This window comes from Podarcis gaigeae (genome assembly GCF_964106915.1).
Source record: "Podarcis gaigeae genome assembly, chromosome: 2".
NCBI classification, from domain to species: domain Eukaryota; kingdom Metazoa; phylum Chordata; class Lepidosauria; order Squamata; family Lacertidae; genus Podarcis; species Podarcis gaigeae.
In genome coordinates, this window is record NC_139679.1 from 33558985 (window position 1) to 33583897 (window position 24913).

The 24913-nt window shown below is 42.2% G+C and overlaps 1 protein-coding gene across 2 annotated transcripts in view; it reads left to right on the plus strand.

Annotated features, from left to right (window-relative positions):
- Positions 1-24913, plus strand: part of TOB1 (transducer of ERBB2, 1) — a 122218-nt gene that overhangs the window by 995 nt on the left and 96310 nt on the right. Inside the window, exons 1-2 of one of the 2 annotated variants that reach the window (XM_083728063.1) lie at positions 119-618; positions 5519-5614. The gene's annotated coding sequence lies outside the window, so the exon portion shown is untranslated. Of the gene's footprint in view, positions 1-118; positions 619-5518; positions 5615-24913 lie in introns of those variants that run through there. The other variant, XM_083728062.1, reaches the window with a different exon arrangement.

The window sequence follows — 24913 nt, forward strand, 5'->3', positions numbered from 1 at the left end:
CAAGTGTGGTGATATGTTTTAGCTGTTTGATTTCCACCTGAATTGTAGATGTGGTTATGTAATAAAAATACAGCATTTTTTAGCTGTTATTATTTCGGGGTGGGTGAAACAGAGGATTATGGCAGGAGTATTTTGACTCTTCGCACTGATCAGTGAAACGAGAAAGTGTGGTAGTTTCCACCATTTGGTTACACAGGCTCCTAAAACAGGCCATTTTAATAAACCACTTAGAGGTTCTTGCAGCCAAGCGGTATATACATTTTATTAAATACATAAATATTGTTGGAGAGGCTTCATTTGTAAAGAAGCTGAGGAATGTAGGAAGTATCTCACAGCCAGATAGTTTTAAAATGGCTTTTGTAGATACTGTGAGGAGATAAAGGAGGCAGGATAAGTGAGTGGAGGTTTTGGGAGACATGGAACAAGATATGGGTGGGTAAGAATTAGACTGAGTACATAGACACATCATACTCCATTCTTTAGGATTTGTGACTGCAAAATCCTATCTGTGCTTCAGCTTTTTGTCAAATGGATACATGTGCAAATAAATTGTTATGGACTCTTATTTGGCATATCTGTAAATGCCATTCATGTTGACTACTGGACTACTCAGAACAGGTAAGTAGGTTCTTTATACTCAAGACCGTGCAAACCTTGTAATAGGCCCAGGCCAGATGGGAGATGTAGGCCCCATTTCAATAATCTTTACCAGTGTTCCCTCTTTGCATCTACTAGGGCAGACCCTCCAAGTGTCCCTATTTTCCAGGGGTGTCCCTGATTTAGAGAAGCTGTCCCAGTTTCTAATTTGATCCCAGAATGTCCCACTTTTCCTTAGGATGTCCCTATTTTCATATGAGAACGTTGGAGGGTATGGAGTTATGCAACCCCTGAGCCGTCTGAAGGCAATCCTGTATAGGGAAGTTTTTGTTTTAATGTTTAATGTTTTATTGTGTTTTTATATATGTTGGAAGCTGCCCAGAGTGGTTGGGGCAACCCAGTAAGATGTGTGGGGTATAAATAATAAAATTATCATTATGGAACAGGATGTCCCTATATCCATTGGAGAAATGTTGGAGGGTATACCAGGGAGTCTTGGAGTAGGCCCCCTCAAAGTCATAGGCCCATGTCAATTGGCACTCCTGCCCCCCCCCCAAAAAAAAATTCTGGCCCATTTATACCATTACTGAAAGCAACTCAGTTTTTCTCAGGGTGCTCGCAGACCACAACACAGGCAGGTTTGAGGAGATTTCACACAATTTCTGTGAGCTTTATCACAACAAAACTTGAATTGGGGGGGGGGTTGGTCTTGTAATTGTAACCCAATGAAAGTGTTTAGATTGAGGAGGCTAAAACTATTAATTGACATTCAAGAGGCCATGGGTAGAATTCAGTGTAGCATTAGGTGGGTAATGAGGTCTGCTCACAAAACTGGACTCCTCACCCCTTGCACCCCCTAAACTTGCTCTGAGTGTTCCTCCAATTTCCCAGAGCATGTTTAGGGGGCGCGGAGGGCAAGAGTTCTGAGGTATTTCTGAGACATCTACCAAGATCAAGTAATTCTGGCTTTATTAAATTAACCTTGTGAACGTTATTTATTTAGAACCATTAATAAACTGCTTAATATTTAAAACACCTCCAAGTGGTAAATAATAGAAAAACAAAACAATTACAACGTAAACCAATAAAACAGCAGTAGAAAAACATGTAAGAGCATATAAAAGCAAAAAATAAAAAATAAAAAAATCAAGGGACTCAGACAGGTTCCAGTCTTATGGGTCTAGGAATATATATTCTTTAGAAATTATGTTCAAATGCATTTATCAAACTACTAGCAAGGGGAGCCTTGTCTACAAAGATCAGCAGTCATAAAATAGGTGAAGATTCCATCTGCCTAAAATACATATTGAAGATTTAGACTACTACAATCATTGTCATTACTGCTGAACACAAGATGGCACTCTTGCATTTTCCTACACAACATTCAATATTAATTTCCTTCTCTGTTAATCTTCCTAATTCATGTTCTCTCTCTTCATACCAGTTTGAAAAGACATGAGTATATATACTGGTTTACACAATGCCTGGAAATAACACAGTGGTGAGAGGCTGAAATAAACATGTTTATCTTTTAGCTGGATCACCTATTCTAAAGAAAACTGGTATGCATGAATGGCAAAAGCAATAAAGGGACTATCAGTAGTTAAAAGGACACTTAGTTTGAAACCCTGCCTCTTTCAATTATCTGGAGCAATCCTCTTATCCATTTTGGAAAAATCAAAACACAATGTTATTACATAAGAGCATAGTATGTTACAACACACAGTGTCCTGGTATGCAACCTCAAGCCTTGTTTGTGTACATATATAGTTCCCATGTTCCCTGAAGGCTGCTGTGGTTTCCTATGTCATTTCATTTGAGGGAGAGAATGGTTCTGCGTATCCAAACTGATAATTAGTGGTATGACATAAGAGATACATGTATAAAGGCTGCCTCTTCTTTCCTATTTCTTGCCCTGAAACATTTGAGGATGATTTGGCTGCTCAGGAAGTAGCAAGAACTTCCTGAGTGCATTCTCTATCGGGCGAATTAAATGTTCTGGCCTTTTTAGTTTTACAGGGATTATGAACCTCTGGCACTGCAGATATTGTTGGATTCCAGCTCCCATCAGCCCCAGCCATCAAGGACAATAGTCATAGGAATGATGGGAGTCTGAAAAGTCCATAGTTCCTAATCCCAAAAGATTACGCAAGGGACTTTGTGTTGAAGTTTGTAAAATTATGAATGATGAAAGGGGAAGTGCAGGGAATGGGATTTCTCTCTTGCAGTACTGGAACTTTAATGTCTGGAATTTACTACCTCAAAATGTGATTATGGCTCATGGTGGCTGGTGTGCATTGTGACTAGTAGGCAGAAGGTGGGAAAACCAACGGTAGCTGCAGCCAGAGCCAATGACAGGCAGTGCCAACTCATTCTAGTTTTGTCCCCATCCACTTCCTTGCTGAGCTCTACAAAGGCAACACTGAGTGCCACCCTCTGCACTGGTTATATGTAAGAAGGCAGGCAAGTCGGGGTTGGCTGAGGTTGGTTGGGCAGTGTCCCATGTGCTCAAATGGGCCAGCCTCCCAGCTTACTTTATTTTTTAATAAAGAGATTAGACAAAAGCACTAGGAATGGTGTCTCTCAATGGTATGTTAATCATGGCAGCTAAATGGAACCTCGGTGTGCAGAGACGGCATATTTCTGAGTAGCAGGTGCTGACAATAAACAATAGGGAAGGCTATCATCTTTGTGCCCTGCTTGTGTGTGCTCAGAGCTTATCTGTCTGGCTGATCTTGGAACAGACTGAATAGATGGATAGTTCGTCTGATCCAGCAGTGCCATTCTTATTCATCTGTAGTCAGGCACAAGCTTATACAGCCTTGTCTGCTTGAGTGGTTGCCATCCCAAACTTGGAACATACTGCATATTTGTTTAGCCAACGAGCAGGATCCAAGCGTGCCTATGGTGTGGTCCAAGAACAAGCACTTCAGGAGAAGCATAAGCTTATCATTGTATCATTCCCCCTTCACGTAACACTTGAAAGAGGGAACAGGTGGTCTCCCTAAGCTTACCTGGCTGTTAGACCTATGGCAGCAAAACGCATATCTGGGGCCCTCTTGTTACACTTGCTGTCAATAGGCTGGCTGTTCGATTTTGGCATCTCATGAATGTGCTTTTCACCATACAACATGCATTCCAGGGCAAAGGGATGAACCTGGGATTTCTAGATAAACAGTATTTAAAAAAACAACAACCCACAAAGAGCCAAAAATGTCAGAAATAAGGGATGCTCGTTATAAACTATTAAAAATGTGCATTTCACATACTTTCATTTCGTTTTTTGCATGTTTGTTTTAAAAAGCAAGGTGATGCATCACAGCTATTAAAAAAAAAGTTGCCCCCCCTTCCCCAAAGTAAGAACATAATTGCAGGCCTGAACTGCCACTTACAGTGTCATATCCTATCTTCATATAATGGAGGAGTAAGTGAAAGTAACGTGCTTGATTAATTTATTAGTATTTTTGATTGACTGAAAAAACCATCGGTAATTGGGCAGCAAATTTAATTATCAATTAAAATTTGTGTGGTCAATTACAATAATTTTGTAGGTAGGTTGCAGCCCTACTCCCCCCCCCCCCAACCATGTGGTCCAGGAAACAAACAGTCCCTGGATCTCTACCTCAAACAGAGAGAGGGAATCTGATGTTCTCTGGATGTTGCTTGGAATACAACTCTCACCACACATGATAATTGGCCATGCTGAGTAGGCCTGATGGGAGTAGGAGTGCAATATTATTTGCAGGACCATAAGTACCTTATCCCTGACCTGGAACCATCCAGCCCCCTGTGTTTTCCAGAGAGGAAAAGATTAGCCAGTGAACACAACAGCCTGCTCATGCTATTCATTTTAAAAACCATGTAACACTTGTCTCAGCCACGAAACTCTAGGAACAGTGATTCTGTTAAAGGGTTAGAACTCCTTTCACCTCCACAAAACTACTCTTCCAAGCAGGGCTGGCCCACCCATGAGGTGGGGTGAAGCAGCCACCCCAGATGGCAGAAACACAAGAGGTGGTGCCCCCAGACGTGGCTGCCCACCTTGTTGCTGCCACTGAAGCAACACAGGTATGGGAGGTTTCAGCAGCGGCAGAGTGGTCCGCCATTGGCCTCCCCTGCCCCTAGGGGCAGAGAGACACCAGAGGCAAAGCTCTGCAGAACCCCTCCCCTCCTGCTAAGATAGCAAGGGAAGGTATTATACTGTCCAGCTTTGCTGCTGGTGGGAAGGGAGATTCGGAAAGGGCTGCTCCTTAAGGAGATCTTCCTTCCACCCCAGCCTAATGGGGAGAAGAGGCTTTGCAAGCAATGGCATTGCAACCTTTTATGGCACCCGGGGTCAGAAAATCTACCGCGCCAGGCCAGGTATGTGCTTATGGGGTACGGAGGGTTCACAGAGCCTGCACACCAGCTCAGCCCTGGCCACCAGAGCTGAGCCCTGTGTGTGTGTGTGTGTGTGTGTGTGTGTGTGTGTGAGTGATTTTGAGTGGGAAAACAGCTAGTAGGGAAAGAGTTGAGAATCTGCTCTTCTGAAACTTTTTTTTAAAAAAAACTGTTGGAATAATGTTTATAGGATTTAGACTCAAGGGATATATAGATAGTTCAGCGCTGATGGTAAGAGGTGGTTTGTTTATTTTTCATTCTCCTTTTCAGGCCATAAAATAATAAAACGTTAAGAAGTTCTGCACCTGTAAGTCTTTTCCATGCTGAAAGGTATGTGGCTCTCCAGAGCAAGTGGAACATAGCAATTGCTGGCAATTTTGCCTTTTTCTTGGTTGGAACATGCCCCGTTCTGCCAGTGACTATTTGTAGACAAAAAGGGGTCTATGCTAAAAGTGGCAGCTCTAGAAAAAGTGTATCTCAGATTTTAATTCTCTGGCCGGATTCCCAGACTCCACATCTGCTTTTCACTTCTACCTTTCAGTATTCAGAGGCCGGGAGCTCATGCTGAGAGAATGCAGAATCAGCAGCCCAGTGGTTGTTAAATGGGTGAAAGAGTGAGGACTTACCCAGATGAGCAGTGAGTGTATCCTCTAAATACATTTTTGGGCCTTTGTCTTTGCAAGTCCCTTATTTAAAGCTAACAGTACAATATCCAAATAATGTATGGTTGTGGACGGGGAGAGGTGAGGGGAGGACATTGCTTTTTTCTCTCCTGTTACAAATAGGATTAGATACATACTATTGCATTGGAAATGTTCTTGCAAATATATAAATGTATGTGAGAGTGTGTGTGTGTGTGTGTATACCCATAAAGATGTGGTGGATAGTGCTACACACATAAAATTGGTTGTAGTGAATGAATGCATCTGTTATCCCTGGTCCTCGCAACCACATGCAGAAATAAGTGAGTGAATAAGAAGAACCTAAAAGGAGCTCTGCTGGACTAGATCAATGGCTCATCATGTCCCAACACCCAGTGTACCACATTGCTCAACTGTTGCCTATAGGAAGATCCACAAACACAGCAAGAAAGCCACGGCCCTTTCCCCTTATTGTTCCCTGGGGCAAATGCTATTCAGAGGCATGCTGCTTCTGGTTCTGGGGCCTTATCCATCACAAACGTCTCTAATCCCCCTTTACAGTTCTCTAAATTAATCTAAACAGATTCCAGCAGCAAGTTCTATAAACTCATTGGACGGATCCACATCGTACGTTTAAAGCACATGCCTTCCCGCAGAGAATCCTGGGTCCTGTAGTTTGTTAAGGGTGCTAAGAAATGTAGCTCTGTAAGAGAGAAACCACAGTTCCCTCACATGCTTTAAATGTGTGGTGTGTGAAGGAGTACTTCTCTGTCTTTCCCAGATCTACTTCCATACAACTTTGTGGGATGGCTCCAGGTTCCAGTACTATTCTTCATGTCCTCTGTAATTTCCTAAACCTCTATCATGTAGCTTTTCTTAAAATCTAAAAAGTTCAAATGATGCAGCCTTTCCTCACAAGGAAATCATGATAGTTTCGTTCATGGCCTTGCATATTTTCAGTTTACATATGAGGTCAATGGAGGAGATGCATAAATCTATTGTGACTGTACCTTAGAAAATCCCTCTGGTGGTGTTGAAGCACAAAGCTGTATTGAAAGTAACTCAATCCATTAAAAAACAGAGGAGGGGCGGTTGGAAGAGAAAGTCTCTGTGGGTTATTAAGCAACTCATGTGTGCATGCATGCTAATGATACAGAAAGCAGAGCTCTTTGTCATAGGAGATAATGCAAAAATCATGAGACAAAAGGGCAAATTATACTTTGCATGAAACCAATTAAAATTTGGATTAGCTAGCTTGTAATATAGTCTCTACCCAAGCAACTTTCAGAAAATGACTGTCATCCATTTATGGGGGATTTAGATGGTCCTTACTCCAGTTAAAATGGAGTTGCTATACTAGAAAGCATGGTTTGTTTTTTTTACTTTAAATTCCCTCAGGGCAAAACAAACTCTTGAACACCTCAAGAAATCATTGTGTTTAAAAAAATAAAGTTGGTTGGCATGGGCGTAGCCAGGATTTTTGCTAGGGGAGGCAGAACTTCATATTTGTACTGAATTTTATTGATTGGGGGGCAGCTACCCCCCCCTGCCCCAGCTACACTCATGTTGGTTGGTTTAGCCTGGAAGCTGAATCCACTCAGTCTTTCCACCACCTGTTATGCCTCCTCATTCACACATCACTAGCATTGCTTTTAAAAGGTAAATAAAACACACAGAGTTCCCATGGGTTCTTTACTTAGAGGGGTATTTTGTACAGTATTTGCAACGATGGCTTCAGATGTGTACATGGTTGGGAGCTAGTTTCTCATAGCTACCTCATGTATGAGGTAGGGGAAGGGACAGAGCTTGGGGGCTTAGTGAGAAACCACAAAGTCTGTTTTCCCCTCACAGTCTGTTAGTCTCAACCCTGCCCTCTTTCTCACAACCATGGTTACAGAAACCCAGGAAGGTATTATTGTACCCCTGTGGAGGCTGGGCGCAGGACGAGCAGGTGTGATCCTTTCCTTCATGTATTCAGAGAAGGTATGAACAGAACTAGAGATTCCCTCATCCGCCTTCATTTTCTTGCCTAACCAGGCTTAACATACCAAAGGGGCCATCTTTTTGCAAAATAAGGTGAGCCCCTTTTCTGTCACAATCAGAGACAAATTTATAGTTGTGGAGAAGATAGCAGGGATTTTTTCAAGTCTTACCAAGCAGGTCCCAAAATGCACATTACAAGTGCTCATCCATACTTTTCTCCTACTTTTTAGGCATGAGTCCAAAAGCTTTTTTGTTTCCACTCCCACCTTCCCCATGAAAACTGGCTGTTTACCACTAAATCACAACAAACGTCAAATCAGGTTTTCTGCGGATTGACATTTGCTCCAATTCAGTGTGGTGAGCCAGTGTGGTGTAGTGGTTAAGAGCGGTAGTCTCCTAATCTGGGGAACCGGGTTCGCGTCTCCGCTCCTCCACATGCAGCTGCTGGATGACCTTGGGCCAGTCACACTTCTGTGAAGTCTCTCAGCCCCACTGGGTGACCTTGGGCCAGTCACACTTCTGTGAAGTCTCTCAGCCCCACTCACCTCACAGAGTGTTTGTTGTGGGGGAGGAAGGGAAAGGAGAATGTTAGCCGCTTTGAGACTCCTGAAGGGGGGTGAAAGGCGGGATATCAAATCCAAATTCTTCTTCTTCTTCTTCTTCAGTGGTAAACTGCAAATTTCCCCAGGGAAAGCTGTGGGGAAAAGAATAACCTCTTGGACCTTTGTCTAGAAAGCACGGGGCAAGAAGTGTGGATAGGATTGCAGCTTTAGGCCATCAAAGGTGGTGAAGATCTCATATTTTGCTACCAATGAAGGTTTAGCACAGAGCTTCCCAAACTTTTCATGTTGGTGACACACTTCTTAGACATGCATCCTTTTGTGACATAGTAATTCAGTTTTACTAGCAAACCAGAAGCTTAAACTAACCCCTTCCCAGCCCTAGAAGGAGTGTGGGGAACATTCATGCAACACACCTATACACAGCTGCTGACACACTAACATATCATGACAAACAGTTTGGATAGCTCTGGTTTAGTACATCAAACCCATAAGGATTTTTAGGCGGTGCTGGTTATATTTCTGTGGTTGGAACAAATCAATCTGCATGCTTGAATTAATTCCTGTAGATAAACTTACAATTAGAAAATCTACTAAACAAACATTTTGCCATTGTACAGTCAGTGTTATTCTAATGTGAACAGTTCAACACCTTTAAAAAGTTGGTTTTTGTGTCTGGAATTAATAGATTTATGATGCAGTAAATACATCCAGCCTGTTTAAATAGAGATCTTTATATGTCACTACTGTTGTTTGTGACCCTTTAAATGTTAATTCTCTATTACAAGGATGAGCAAAATCGGTCCCTGAAGCACTTTAATGTTGCCTACAAGCTTAATTTATATGCTGAAATTTGACCTTTTAAAAATTAAATCCTGCTTTAACCACTGTGGCTGTTGGTTGGGTAATAGCCATATATCAGAAAACAGACTCACAAACCAGAAGACAAATGCCCACCTACTGTTTTCAAAATATGATTATCTTATAAGCTTAGCATATAATTTTGAGAAATTTATCGTGACTGAGAATATTAATTAATTACTTAATTAAAGGTGGTAAAGGTAAAGGGACCCCTGACCATTAGGTCCAGTTGTGGCCGACTCTGGGGTTGTGGCGCTCATCTCGCTTTATTGGCCGAGGGAGCCAGCGTACAGCTTCCGGGTTATGTACATTAATTAATTTCATGTATATACCACCTTTTTCTTCCAAGGAGCTCAAGATGGTGTACATGGTTCTCCCTTCCCCATTTTATCCTCACAACAACCCTTTGAGGTAGGTTAGGCTGAGAAACAGTGACTGGCTCAAGGTCCTGGTTGAGTGGGGATTCCAACCCTGGCCTCCCAGATCATAGTCCAACATATGCATACAACATCTGAAGAGGAACTTTCTAAATTCCCAGCTAAATGATAGTTGGGAATGAATTGTCAAAAATAGGAAGCAGCCAAAGGTTCATAGGTCATATGGGATCACAGAAGAGATTCAGATCCATCCATCCATCCATCCATCCATCCATCCATCATGGCCTGGCATTTACTACTCTGCAGTGAATTCATGTTGTGCTAATCATGTGTCTATAAATATTAAAATGAGCTGCAGTTTCCCAAAAGATTTGCCACAGAGTATGTGAATAACTCTTTGCCTGTGTCTTGTTGAAGGAGTACCAGATTTGGGGGCAGTAGCCTTGCTACTCTTGTGCTTTTTCAAGTCTCCCCACCCCACCTTACCCACTGCCTCAAAGGTCCCTTCCTGAATGAGTTTCACCAGGTTTCTAGAACTGAGGCAATACAAGCAGGAGGTGGGTGTTAGCTTGCTCTTTACCCATAAGAATACTCTGGACAGTTCAAAAGCTCTCCAGTACTCAAAACATACACAAAAAATAGGAAGCATAAGTATGGCAAAGGAAATTATATATTATGGTCACTGAGCACGAGGTGCAGCTGACATTAATGCAGTGCACAAAACTGTTGTTCACACATCCCTCAACAAGGAACATTTTCTGAGAAACTTAAAAAGCAGTTACGTTTGTTCATTTTCAAAATGTAGTGTATAAGAATCAATGACAACTGTACTTGGAGGATATGATTTCCTTATAATGGATAGGCTAATGGGGGATAGATATCCCCTGTGAGAACTCAATAGCTAATTCTAATTTTCTTTGTATGGTCTGAAGGCATATGATGCAGCAGCAAGTCTGGGTTGGGTTAGCACCTAGGTCAGGCGACCATCTGAAAGTTATATATATATAACTGTTCTTTAATTTATTGTTTTTTTTAAATTCACTTCTGTATAAAGTCATGAAACATACATTCAATATAACAAGAAATACAAAAATAAACAACAAAATGTTGTTGTTTTAAATATGTTTAAATATCTTGAGTTTTGGCTGAGATCTGATTAAACCTGGAACTCACAAAAATAGATTCAAGCCTTATGATGACATGAGAGGACCATCACTCTTAATGACGGGCAAAATTATACTACATTTTTGGCAGTGTTTCATAAGTGGATGTGCTTATGGCAAGCATTAATAAGTAGGAAACGATGGACATGCTATTTATGTATGTGTGTTTATGTTCCGGGCACCACATAGGGGCATTTTTCCTGTGCTTTCCAAACTCAAGTGCAGTCCAGGAGCGGATAAAAGGATTAAGAGTTATTTACATTCTGTCTGCAGTTCCGTTCTGGAAAGTGGTTAAGAAAACTAATTGCTCTCATAACATTACTGCATAGCTTTTACATTTAAAGAGGGACATTCAGTACTTAATAAAGACTACCTATGTTATATTTCTGACTATGAGCCCCTGTATTTGATGATGGCTTTGTGCTGTCCTTAATATTAGAGTGGCATACTGAATAAAGAGAACCTGGTTTAATGTTGTGGCTCATCCAAGGAGCTACTGCTCCAACATCACCACCATCCATGACTGATATGGCATCACTTTGAAAGCTGGAAATTGCAGATCGGTCCTAATTATAAGTGTACAGTGGTATCTCGGGTTAAGAACTTAATTCATTCTGGAGGTCCATTCTTAACCTGAAACTGTTCCTATCCTGAGGTACCACTTTAGCTAATGGGGCCTCTCACTGCTGCTGCCATGCGGCCGCCGCACAATTTCTGTTCTCATCCTGAAGCAAAGTTCTTAACCCAAGGTACTATTTCTGGGTTAGCAGAGTCTGTAACCTGAAGTGTCTGTAACCTGAAGCATCTGTTACCTGAGGTACCATTGTATACAGTATGAGGTTGAGCAAGATGTGCAGGGGAAAGAAGAACCACCAGCATCAGATTGCCATTAGTGTCTTAGAGATTAACTGGCCACAGTCCTGAAGATGCTCCCATACAAGTTATACTGAAAGGAAGGGGCTGCCTATGTAAGAGCACTCCTGGTAGATTGTACCCATAGTGGGCATTTAGTGTGGGGTGGATAATTTTTTTCAGTCCAAGGATGGGGATATGCACCAGTGGTGGGTGGGATCAGAGGAAAAAGTGGATGAAACAATTACTGTAATGTAAAACTTATCTTTGAAGAGGAGGCTAGTTTCTATCCAAACACACCCCTCTCTATCCCCTATCCAGGCAAGCAAGAGGCATGATCAGTGTTCAAGGGCATATTCCAGCCAGGCAAAACACTTAAGGGGGGCATAAAAGAGGGCCATTGAGGGCATGGCCTGCAGAAAGTCCCAAGGATCAGATAGAGAAGCAAGATGACCACAAATGGTCCCAGGTCTGAGGATCTGCAGCTCTGGTGGATAACAGACTGTCCGTGCCTCAACAGTGTGATATGATGGCACATAAGGTCAATACTGTTTTGGGAATATTTTCACTGAATAACAGTTTCCAAGATTTCATGAGTAATATTACCACTTAAGGGGAGGACTGGAGCTTTGTACTTACTGCACTTGCAACCCAATTATGCCTCTTATTATTTCTCACCACCACCACGACACTTTTATGAAAAAAGAAAAGCAGTTTGGAGAGTTGGAGGAGCAGCAGAGAGAGTGTTCTTAACTGTTCTCCCAGCTGCCATTTCTTAACTTTCAATCTCTTCCCAAGGGCTCTTTCATTGTGTGGTTGAGAATCAAGTGAACACAATGAGGTAGCCCTGTGAGGTAAGGGAAAGCTATGAGGCACACAATTTTGAATGGCAATAGCAGGCAAGGGAAAACAACAACAAAAGCTGGCCAATGGGCCTTGATTACATTGAATATATACTTAGCCAGTAACTTTGTATAAGACCTCATCTGGAGTACTGGGTTTCAATTTGGGCCCCAAAGTAAAAAAAAAAAGTTGTGAACAAGTTTGACAACATTTTTAGTGTAATAACCTGCAGTTTCATAAGAGTATATATTTAAAGGAGATGAATAAATGACCAAATTAAGTTAATTTGGATATGCAGATATATTAAAAATAAATTTAAGGAACCCCAGAAAGAGGGGGAAGGAAGCCAAGTTTTGAAATGTTAAAATGACTGTAAAATTAGTGAAATGTATAAACCTGAAAAGCATAATTTTAAAAAAAACAAGTTTAACCAGATTTAGACAGTGATAATAGTGATAATGGACCCAGAAAACAAATTGTGCAAAGGAGGGCAGAATGAACTGAATGTGCTTGGCTTTAAAGGAAAGATAAGAAGGAATATGGAAAGCTTTCAATGTTTAAAGCCATCGGAAGCACACAGGGAACAATTATTTACCTATCCACTGGACAAGAAGCAATGGATTTAAAGGACTGGAAAGTATACTTAAGCTAAGCATTAGTTATCTAACAACACACCAAACATAGAGGTTGAAAGATCTCCTTCTTTTCAAGGTTTCTAAGGAAAGTTTAGGCAAGTCTCTGCTAGAATTTGATGCTGGAGGTAGATGAGAGCTTCCATAAGGTCAGCTCTTGGCCTAGATAATCCTTTTGGTGCCACTACCTCTGTGATTCGAAACAGCAACAAAAAAATCTTCCGATCTACAAAAGTAGCAACATTATTGAATTGCCCTGCAGTCACCTAGAAATAGCAAGGCTGGCTGCCAAATCTTTGAACTTTCCTTGGTATTTAAAAGGTCAGTTCACCATAGCAACCTTGACACTTCTCCAGTAAAGCCAGAAACATCAACATTTAGTTAAAAGGCAGGGTTTATCCATTATAGAAGGAGTCTTTTGTTTGCCAGATTTAAATTTTATCATCTGCTCCATTTTCCTTGCCTATCTTCCTTTTTAATATCTGATAAGATGGGCCCAGACGTGAATAAACCTTAGCTTTCCTATACTTGCATTCTCCTGTCCCAGGGCCTCACATTACTAATAATAGGTTCAGAAGATGTGTGTGAGTGATTTAGGTTGGAAAAACTGCACAACAATAGAAGGGTTAAATGTCCCTTATCCTACTGCTGTTTGGAAAATTGCCACCTTTCCCCTCCAGTACCTGCATTTAAACAACCTCGGTGGGTGGTCTTGATCCAGTCATGGATCTTCCCCATAGTGTGTAGTCTAGCCCAACACATGAAGAAAATGAGCAGTGTATACTGATGAGTTAAAGTACCCATCTGTATTTGCTTGACAAAATGGCTTTACAAAGCAAATACATTACTCCCTGAGAAATTAATTGAAATGGCAGTCTTTCCATGCCAGCAAAACAGCGATTTTAATAATTTATAATATATCAACCTGGCCCTGGGCAAGCTGAAGATCTTTAACAATGCCCCAATTTCAGCAATCAGCTAAATTTAGGAGGAGTTGTACTGGTAGCTATCCTAATTATTTTTTAGTAGATTCCTACTACTAGATTTCTGTGATCATAGCCTGTAATTTCTGATAGATTGGTGACAAGCTATAAAAATCCCTGACCCATCTTTTCTATCTTGAAAGCCCAAATATTTGGGTACAGAGAGACTAAAGAAATCTGTTTTCATCATAACTGGAAACAAACTGTCCTCTGGCTGGCTGGCTAATCTAAGCCAGTGTCACGGCAATTCCTATCAGGACTGGAAATATCCCCTTAGGATCTGAGTGATTTAATTCTCTTCTTCCTCTGTCTCATCTGAATTGCACCTGGCAGTGCTTTAAGAATGACGAAACTGGAACATTTTGCTACACAAACCTTGTTGAATTATTTTCCCTAGTTCAGGTTAAGGTTGGGTTTAAACACTACCACTTCCCCATTGTGTATTAGCTACTAATTTCATAATTCATAGCAGTTCCAAGGTGCCAGAAAACCCCTAGTGATTTCTAAGCAGGTGAACTAACTAGCAGAGAAACTGAGCTCCTATGAATGACACACTGCAAATTTGCCATGGTAAGTACTGAGCACAATCCAAATCAAGTTAGGCATGCATATCTGTCACATTGAGATCAATAGAGTTTAATGGCATTTCCACATGGCAGTTTATTGCAGACTTGCAGTTGCTCATTCGTGCAAGTTCTGCACAGCATCCACACATTGCCCTCATCAAAATGCCATCACATATTAGTTTGCTATTTAATATGGATTTACCATTTCCATGGAAAAATCTAATAAGTTTACATGCCCCCCCCAGCCAGCCAGCAACAGTAAATCAGGATTAAATATTTGTGATATATGGGATAGCATGTTTAACGAGGATGACACTGTAAAAATCTTTCATGAATCCACAATATACTGTCAATACATGTATGATTAATTCATAAGAAGATAGGAAGAGCCTGTTGGATCAAGCCAATGGCCCATTTAGTCCAGCAGCCTATTCTCACAATGACTGGCCAGATGTCTATGGGAAGCCTGCAAGCAGGACAGCACTCTCCCCTCCTGTGCTTTGCAGCAAGTATTTTTTACTCAGAGTAGACCCATTGAAATTAGTGGACTTAAGTTATTTCATTAATTTCCATCTGTCTACTCTGAGTAAAAGCTAGTTGATCATAACCCAATGTTATTAACAAGTGATAGAAGGTAAAAATAATTCTTCATGTCTGAATTTTCTTATAATTCTATATTATTCCAGATGATTGCATTTGGATTAATTAATTCTGAGTGTGTTATAACAGCAACTAATGCAAACTGGGATAGTTATGTCACCTTTTAAACACATGTTACTATACAGGGAAGTTGGTATTTTTACAGTTTCTTCTAATTTTAACTCTTGGATTGAAAGAGTGGTTAAGTGTCTTAAGGAGAAATTTACAGACTTCCTTAGGCAGGGCTAAGGAAAACATTTGAATATCATCCTACTTTGCAGTAAGAGTAACAGCACCCTACTACAAGGTTACTTGGTTTCTCTTCATTCAGAACGTTTGAGTGGCACTTCAAAGGGCAGAATGTTCAAACCATCTTTGACTTGAATGGTTCTAGACTTAATAAATGAAAAAAATACAACTATTTTCCTTCCTCCCCACCTACTCCAATCCTTTTTGAAGGATGCTAATAACCTCCATTCTCTCTGGTCCTCAGTACAGCCCTTTATCAAAATCTTTCAAATAACTGAATGATTAACATTGTTGTTGCACTTTTGATATCAGCTGTATAAACAGAATGCTAGAGAATAAGATTAGCAGGTTGCCTGAAAAGCAACTTCATACAAAGGCAGTTACATAACCTAGTAAGTCACATCTCCAACTAACCCTTTTACAGGCCATGAATCCAGATTTATTTCCCGGAAGTTTAGCTTCCATGTATGAGAGTGTTTTTAAAGACATTATGTGACTAGAATCACCCTTGAAGCCTGTTCTCCAATTTTTAGATTATAACCACCCTTCTCTAAAAGACTCTGCTCTTACTCTGTACGATTAACTTTCAAACATGTATAGTGCACTTCTCTGCTTACAGACTATAAATCCATTCACATTAGTAAAGGTTCAGGAGGGGGGAAAGTTCAGCACTAAATCAGTGTATGTCACAAATAGTGGTTCTTGGTCAGCACCATGCATCACCTTTGACTTGAGAGACATGGATGGAATTGCTGTCTTGGCCTCATAGTAATTATACTTGGAAAGCAGCAATAGGTTGCAGCTCATGAAGCCTAGATGGCTGTTTTCGAGGAAAGAAATTTAGCTGACTTTTCATTATTTTGAAGACTTGGTTGTTTAAAGATTTTAGTATCTAGGAGCAACAAGTTTTACTGCCCATTCTGAGGGCTTTCATTGTAGAAATTACCTAAAGCCTATATTTTGCAAACGTATTGGCACAGGGACTATAAAAACTGTCATTAGGAAATGCACATGCAGGGAAAAATCCAAGCTCCTTTTTCATCATTGTCAGGAAGACATTGGGTTAGTACCGTACACAATATAAAAATCAGAACGTTTCTGAAGCCTTGAAGGTGAGTGCATGCCTTTAGTCTTCCCATGAGAACAGAAATTATGATTCAGCTTTAAAGAGAGGCATTATGGTAGACTGGCCAAAGCATTAACCTGGGACCTTGGAGGACATGGGTTCTCCCACCATCAGCACTGCTTAGAATCATAGAATGGTTGTTGAAGCTGCTGGAGGCAAAGTTTTCATGTTGGAATAGAATAAAACTATTGTTTACAATTATTATTATTATTATTATTATTATTATTATTATTTAATTAATTAATTAATTAGAGAACCTCATTTAGACCTTTTTGTGTGGAAAGAAAAATGAATGAATTTGAGACATTTGGGTCCATAGATTGGGAAAGTATCATTTAACAGAAGGAAAAACAGCTGGATGCCTTTCTAGAGTGAATACTTTGAATAATCTTTTTATATGAAACTGAAAGCGGGTGAATTGGAAGTCAGTTTTATTTATTTATATTTTTTTCTTCCTTGTTCTCTGCCTTCTTCCTTTCCTTTTCCTTTTTTGTATTCTTTATTGTGGGTCACTATTGGGATTATACACACATGAAGGTAATGGACAGTTAGTGAAGGACCTTGTGTTAGAGGCAGGGAAGGGAATCTCCCAGCGTGGCAAAGTGGGAGAAGAAAGGAAAGCTCCCAGGTTACAACTTGAGGGTCCACCCAGACACACTTTTGTTCTGGGTCCTCCTCTGCTCTCCTGCGTGTGAAGGGGGCACCCTGTTGCAACAGTTTAATAAAGATCGGGCTTACTAGCTGCTTTACTTCTCAATATTCTCTGGTTGGCCTCTGTTATTTTCTCCTACTGATGGAGAACCTACAAAGGACTCTATAAGGCCTCTTGTATACCCCATAAGGGAATAAGGGCATATTTTGTTTACAGCACAAGCACTTATCCTATTGAGGGAACAGTCAGATTTGGGGGAATCCAAGTCTGTTAAAGTTTTGTTACTGAATAAAAATAATCGCTTATGGGTAATGACTAAGCCTAAATCCTCAACCATCGCTCACCTTTCCAGTCCCCTGGTATGTGGAGGCTATATAAAATGGAACCTTCCCAAGAGAACTTTCTTGTGTTTGTTTCACACACTACAGGGAAGCAAATCCAAAGTTGCCATTGCATGTACACTCAACTAGAAGCTGTAACCAGTCCTGGATCCCCAAATAAGTGTGCCCATAGCTGCTCAAGACCCCTCTTTGCAAGTATGTGTGTGTCATGCTTTATGTTTTTAGGACCACATTTGAAACAGCTGGAAAGAAATGTAATGGACAAAGCAGCCTTGCATGTCATCAAATTTCAAAAGTGCATTGTCCATCCCCCACCCCATTTTTTTTTTGTACATTTGCAACTGAAATGGAGTGGAGTAAAAGCTTTTGTACAGTGATACCATTAGCAGGGCCAGGCTAATACATTTTCATGCCTGAGGCAAAGAACAAGATGGTTCCCCTCATTCTTTGAACAGGCAGTACTTTGGCACTGGTGATGGGAAAGTATTCTTCACTGCTCTTGAGGGCAGCAGGAAAGCGAAGTGGGGATGTGTAGGCCATGTAGGACACAAGCTCTGTCCATGACCAGAGAAGAATGCCTACAGGGGCTCAGGAGGAAAGGCTGGGTGGCTGCCACTCCTGCCCACCAGCAGCTGCCACTTGAGGTGTTTGCCTCACTCACTCTAACAGTAGAGCCATCCCTGCGCATGAAAGCCATATTTTTTAAGGAGTTGCACGCAAACAATACAATAGGAATAGTGATTTTTTGTTGCTGTTGTCCTAATGTTTCACAACAGATTTCCTCTGTCAGGGAACTCTGTGCAGATACTGCTGTCCGATACAAACTGCACAGCAGTTCCACAGTTAGCTGTTTCTCTCAGAACCTCTGTTCAGGGAACTGTAATTCTCCCCACAACCTTTTTATGTAGATTCAAATGTATTCTACATTATTTGGATGAACTATATTCTGCTGTAGCAGATTAAAAGAAAAAAAATCAGAGCCCATTAATTTAGATTTACTGTTTCTGCAGTCCAGTTCTCTCATTCATTTTCCACATATTTATGAACCCCATCTTGATGGGCGTGCCAATTTTTCACTCTGCTGGAGTGAAATTAATGATTTAAGTGTGTCTAACTCCCAATTTTTCACAATAGTAGTGGAGGTTGAGTTACACTGTTGTGTAAGTGTTACGCATTGGGACTGCCTTACTCTACAAGGCAGACTGAAATCTTATAAATTAACCAAAAGTTGGTTGTGTACATTTGTAGATGTATGATTCACATGCAGAGGAGAAAAGGAATGACCAGACTAGACCTTTTAAATTTTGGAAATGTATATTGGCAGCTCACTCTGCACAGTTGTTTTCTTACATGATTCCAAATCCAGTGTAATTTATTTTACCTCTGCCTAAAAACACCTTATGAAATTCAACACAGCGCTAAGTTGGAGTATGCATGCAGAGAACGAGGTCTCCCCTCTCTGTCCTCCCTCTATGTGACCCCTAAATCTGGGGGGAGGACAGGGGAGGAAGTTCCATTGCACAAGCAGACCTTGTTCCATACAAGCAACAATTTAGCTTAATCCCATCCCAAGTCCATATAATTTATCTGTGAATTTACCTCTCAGGTACTAAAAAAATAATACTTGTGTTTATATGTGAGAATTCCAATGTAATGTTTCCTAGTAATAACTTTATACTGAGTCAGAAAATTGGTCCATTGACCTCAATATCATCTGTACCAACTTGAAGCAGCTCTCCATTATTTCAGACAAGTCTTTCCCAACCCTACCTGGAAATGTGATTAAGTGTGATATAGTGGTTAGAATGTTGGACTAGGGCCTTGGAGACCAGGGTTCAAATCCCCATTCATCTATGAAGCTCACTGAGTGAATTTGGACTAGTCAACTGCTCTCAGCCTACCGGTATGTCACAGACTTGTTGAAAGGATGTGGGAGACTCATATATGCCACCTTGAGGTCCTTAGAGGAAAGGTGGGATATAAATGTAAAAATGAATAATATAAAAGAAACGAAGGATATTTTGTTTGCAAAGCATGTGTTCTAACCTCTGAGCTTCAACCCTTCCCCTAGTAATGTGCTGTAATCTGGAGCATTTTTAGATCCTGAGCATAAGAACTTGTTCACACTCTGGGTGGAACTTTCAAGAAGAGCTCCTTGAGTTGTGCTGCAGTGGAGGATCTTCAAAGTTGTTCCAAATGTTGTGGGCATGTTATCAGGCAGTGGGACGTGCTGCTTTTAGAAGCCTTGTGTTGTGTATGGAGCATTGCACACCATAATTAGAGCCAAGGCTCTTTGTGGTCAAGTTGATATTCCAAATTATTCTGCATGTGTTTTTCAGGTTTACTTGCCATAATTTTTGTGGAATGCTATGAGCAGAAAATGTTGGACACATACATTCATTGTTTTAATGAGAGCGAAATCTGGAGTGCTTCACACATATTTGAAAACATATTTCTGGACTGCTGCTCACTTTGTGATTCAATTTAGAGTTCCAAATCCGTTATAGCTTTTGGCTTTGCTGGCCCACAGTACTCTCAACAACACAAATGCTGAACCACAAGCTGCAACTCCTTATGCAGATGAATTTTGCTTTCAGCCTCCAGGTCTAAAACTGATTGGCATCTTTTCTGTCAGAAATAAATTTTCACCTAGGTCAGGTTTGCCTTTCCTCATATAAATCAGGACCTGATTTAGGCTGGTGATCATGATGGGTCTGGAGGATCCTGATCAAAAGCAGGGAATTGGACCAGATAGGCTTCAGGATTGACATAATACTACACTTCTATAATTTGAGACCCCTATAATTAGTGAGGCCCAGCATTTTATAACCTTACAAACGAGTTTGGAATTTAAGAAGTTCTGCTCACTACTGAGTGGCAAATGTGGAAACTAAAATTAGGCAGATGTTGTGATGTATGGCACCAAATACATCACAAACAGGCTGCTAATGGGTTCCTTTAATTTAATGGCTTTAGCAATCTATTCTGACATCTGATATGATAGTCCAGAAAGCAATAAGACAAGAAGTGGCTACATCCTTGGGGGTCCATCTGCTTTTCCATTCTCACTTACAGGACAAGCAATGGTGCATACAGGCAAACCATGCAGAGATGTGCTATCAGTTTGGTTCACCCCATTTGAGGGCAAGTGATCCTGCTCCAATAACCTGGTACAATTTGTTATGTGGTCATGAATCTCCGTAAGCTGAAGTTTCCACATTGTAGGTGCAGAACCTATGTCAGTCTTTACAGATTGTGACCCTATTGCACTTATTGGTGGGAGTTGGAGTCCAATAACATCTGGAGGGCCACAGATTCCCCACCCCTGTAGCCGAGCTTAATCCAGTTATGTTTGCACTGTTGCCTCTTCCTGTACTTGATACTAGGATTGTGACTAAATGCAGACTTTGTGGCTGCAGCATCAAACCAGGTTTTCCACATACCTCACATCCTTTGCTTAACATCCAATGTGATGAAAAGTTCTGGAGAACTCAAAAGCTTGCTCCTTCTTTTGTGACATTTTCGTTGATACTAATAGATATATTGCCACCTAAAACTTTGGGCAATTTCCCAGTGGACCAACATGGCTTCGTTTGCTTTTTGTGCAGCCAGGAGTGAGCAACATAATTTAAAAAAAATTACAAAGCTTTAAGGATGCTGTGGCAGCTCCATGTGACATCATTGGTTTATTCCTATCACATTCTTCCTAGCTGCTTACACACTTTAAAAGCTTAAAGACATATCATATGATTTGTGCCACAAATACATAGCCACAAGTTAGGATTCTACTCAGATATATTTAGTTCTGTAAAGAGATTCTACCAGCACCCTTAACTGGCCCCTAGTTCCATACAGACTTTTTGACATGGCAAGGACAATTCTGCAGTACTGTCTGAAGCAACAGTTTCCCCCAGGAATGAGTTACCATTCATCACGGGTCTGAGATTAAGGGAGTTGGGAGTCCCATAATGTATCTGGAGGGTCACAGGTTAGCCCTCCTGTACCCCGGAATAAATCTTGGGCTTGGGCTCTTGAAATATGGCAACCCTAACACTGGCAACACTATTTTAAAATATTGTTGTTGCTTAGTCGTTTAGTTATGTCCGACTCTTTGTGACCCCATGGACCAGAGTTCCATGGAGTTTTCTTGGCAGGGATACTGGAGTGGCTTGCCGGTTCCTGCTCCAGGTGGATCACGTTTGGTCAAAACTCTCCACTATGACCTGTCTATCTTGGGTGGCCCTGCACGGCACAGCTCATAGCTTCTCTGAGTTATTCAAGCCCCTTCGCCACGGCAAGGCAGTGATCCATGAAGGGGCTACAGTCATACCTTGGGTTGAATGTGCTTCGGGATGAGTGTGTGCAAGTTGCGCTCCGTGGCAACCTGGAAGTAACAGAGCGTGTTACTTCCGGGTTTCGCCACTCACGCATGCGCAGACGCTCAAAATTATGTCATGCGCATGCACAGAAGCGCCTAAACGTGACCCACGCACGCGCAGACACGTGGGTGCGGGTTATGTTTGCTTGTAGATGCAAATGGGGCTCCAGAACGGATCCCGTTCGCATCTAGAGGTACCACTGTATTTTAAAATATTGATTTCTTAATTTGAGGTTAAAAAAAAAAGGAGTCGTCTTATACATGGGGGTTTCCTATACACGGAAAAATACGATATTATGTCCTCTACCCCTGCCAGCTTTGTCCCCTGTTGTTGCTAGTGAACAACAGAAAGGGGGTGACAGTGGTTCTCCTTACACCCCAACACCTCCACACAGTGGCTCATTGTGTGGTGGGTGGGACTCACCTGTTCTAACAGGCCTATTTAACTATGTGCTGCCTTTCCTCTGCAAGAAAAAAGCCCTCTGATAGAGTGTCTGGCTCTTCTGCTCTTAGTATCAAAGGGGTTAAAACATCATGATGAATCACAAATGGGAGGGGGCAGGAAGGTGGGGAGGAGGAAATGCTGGCTTTGGAATTCTGTCTGGAGCCACTACCTATGCTTGACATCAGTATATTTGGGGTCAAGCTATGGCTGTTCTATTTTGAGCCCTGGAATGCCAGGACTGCTGGGCATTCTGTCTGCAGCAGTCATTAGAACCATGTGAGTTTTCTGTCGCTAGGCATAATGCCTGCTGCATGGGCTTAGATGCTCAAGATGGTACGTCTGTGCTGTAGTATTAGTGCAGCATAATAACATCTCTTTGCTAGCATTGTGCTTGGGGTGGGGTTATCTTTCTGTTCTCCCCGCCACACACACATACACCGGTCTCTTCTGCAGTTTATTTTCAGCTTCCTTGTTCTTTTGCCCTAAGCTTCTCTTTGCACCAGGTGGTCAAGCAGCTGGTGAAATATTTTTATATCTCTATAAAGTGAAATGAGATTGGGAAAAGGGGTGTGAGTGAGTGTGGCAGTAGTGAATGAGCAGCTGAACGCATGGTAGTGGAACAGATTGCTCAAAAGCAGTTGACTCTCAGACCTCATATTCAAGGCATACAATTGGCAGCTATTAAGAATTGCAGAACAGGTTGCGCTGCAGAGTTCCGCAGTTGGAATAAATTATTATGAACTGGGCCCACTTGCTTGAGTGCATCCCACCCCAGAGGAAGCATTGGAGCAAAGGTCAAGCATGTTTTCTCTGGTTTGATGTTTGCTCCAATTTATCACTAAAGAGTGGATTCCCCCTTGGGAAAATGGTGGGGCAAGGGCAAAAGCACTCAGATCCATATCTAGAAAGCACGGGAAAACCACTCAGACCCATGCTTCCTAGGCATGGGGCAAGTAGAAGTGTGGACCAGCCCCTAGTTACCAAGGAAGTAATCCAAACTCCCACTTTGGGGCTTTGTTAGTGCCTGTCTCACCTGAGAAGACCTTACCTGTTGGTGCCAGCAAAAGCCTGCATGTCTGGAGGCCAGGCTAGTGATAAACAATAGCAGTACATGTGGATGGCTGGAGCTGTCCTCTGCCCAGTGGAGTCCTTCTGCTTATCTGGATGAGGTGGGGCGCCAGTGCTCTTATTAGTGCAATCGCACAGTCCCAGCTTTACTGTTGCCCCACCCTGTTCAGGTAGCAGCATTATTATGGTGGGGAGGGGATGTCGCCTGTGTCCTATGGTCCAAGGCCCCCAAAGCTGTCCATTCGCAAGAGAAAAGGAATTGAGGCTAAATTGCAGATCCTGCTTATGGGTGTTTATGCAGACTCCCCTCCCCCCCTGCATCTATGCATGTTGTACAGATGCTCTTAGATTTTGTGAGATTTGCTGGAGCCAATGAGTAGGCGGTGTTAAAACAGAGCAAGCAACATACGCTATGTGAGATGCTCTCTCAAAAGAGTCTCATAGTTCCTGGCATTTCCTGTGCATTGTCAGGAGGAACCAAATGGATGTGGTTGCTGACTGGCAGCAAGAAGAAAGGTTCATCATCATCATCATCATCATCATCAGATACATTGAGGTACCAGGGACAGAGGGAGCTAGTACTGGCAGGTTTTATAGGCCTTAAAACATAGGCAAGTATGCAGGTTAGGCCTCGGGCCTATTCAGAGCTCAGGGAAGAATGTAGAGTAGATTACAGGGATACAACAGGGGCACTACAGGGAGCAGCATCTGAAGGGTTTTGTTGCTCATTTATAATTAGTATTGTCAGGGGTTCAGAAGGAGAGACACAGGAGGGGGAGCAAATGGAGAGTGAGGAGGAGGAGTACGAGGGGGGCGCAGGCAGTGACAGTGGCCAGAGTTATTCCACAAGCCTCTCTAGCGAATCGGAGGACTCACAGAAGGGAGCGCCGGTGGCCAGAGCAAGGGAGATTCCAAGGGAGAAACCTCAAGAGGGAGGGGCCAGCGGGGAGTCTCTGAACAGCAGCTGGAGATCAGGGCCAGCGTCTCCACCAGAGCGCAGTGGGGAGGGGGAGTCCCAGGAGTCGGGACCAGTGTCCTCACCACCAGAGGGAGGAGAGGAGTCAGGTTTGGCAACACCCACATCAGGAAGCGGGGAAACGGTCAGAAGGAAAGTCACCGGCTGGGCGCGCGCGCCAAGTTCAAATGTACAGGAGCGCGGCACAGCGGGGAGCCCGGGAAGGGAGCCAGGTCCTAAAGCCCGCCGGAGGGAGGGGCAAGACTCAGGAGGCTCCGCGTCAGAGGAGTCCAGGAAGGAGGGAACCCCAGAGGGCAGAAGGACCCAACGCAGGAAAGAGCAGCGCAAGAGGTGGAGCCAGGCTAGAATCTTAAACTGGTGTGGGTGGAGCAGTGAGTCAGAGGGGACTTAGCCGGTCTAGCGTTAAGACGTGGGCCTGCGCGCCCAGAGCTTGGAAATGGAAACTAAACTTCAATAAAGACTTTTGTATATAATATCCACTGGGCGTTGGTCCTCTGTGAGCTGGGACCTAGCGGCAGTCCTGACAGTAAGTCCCCTCTCCATTTTCACCAATTTTGCAACCTCGTGGAGTGCGGGAAAGCAGCGAGGGGTGAAGATTGGT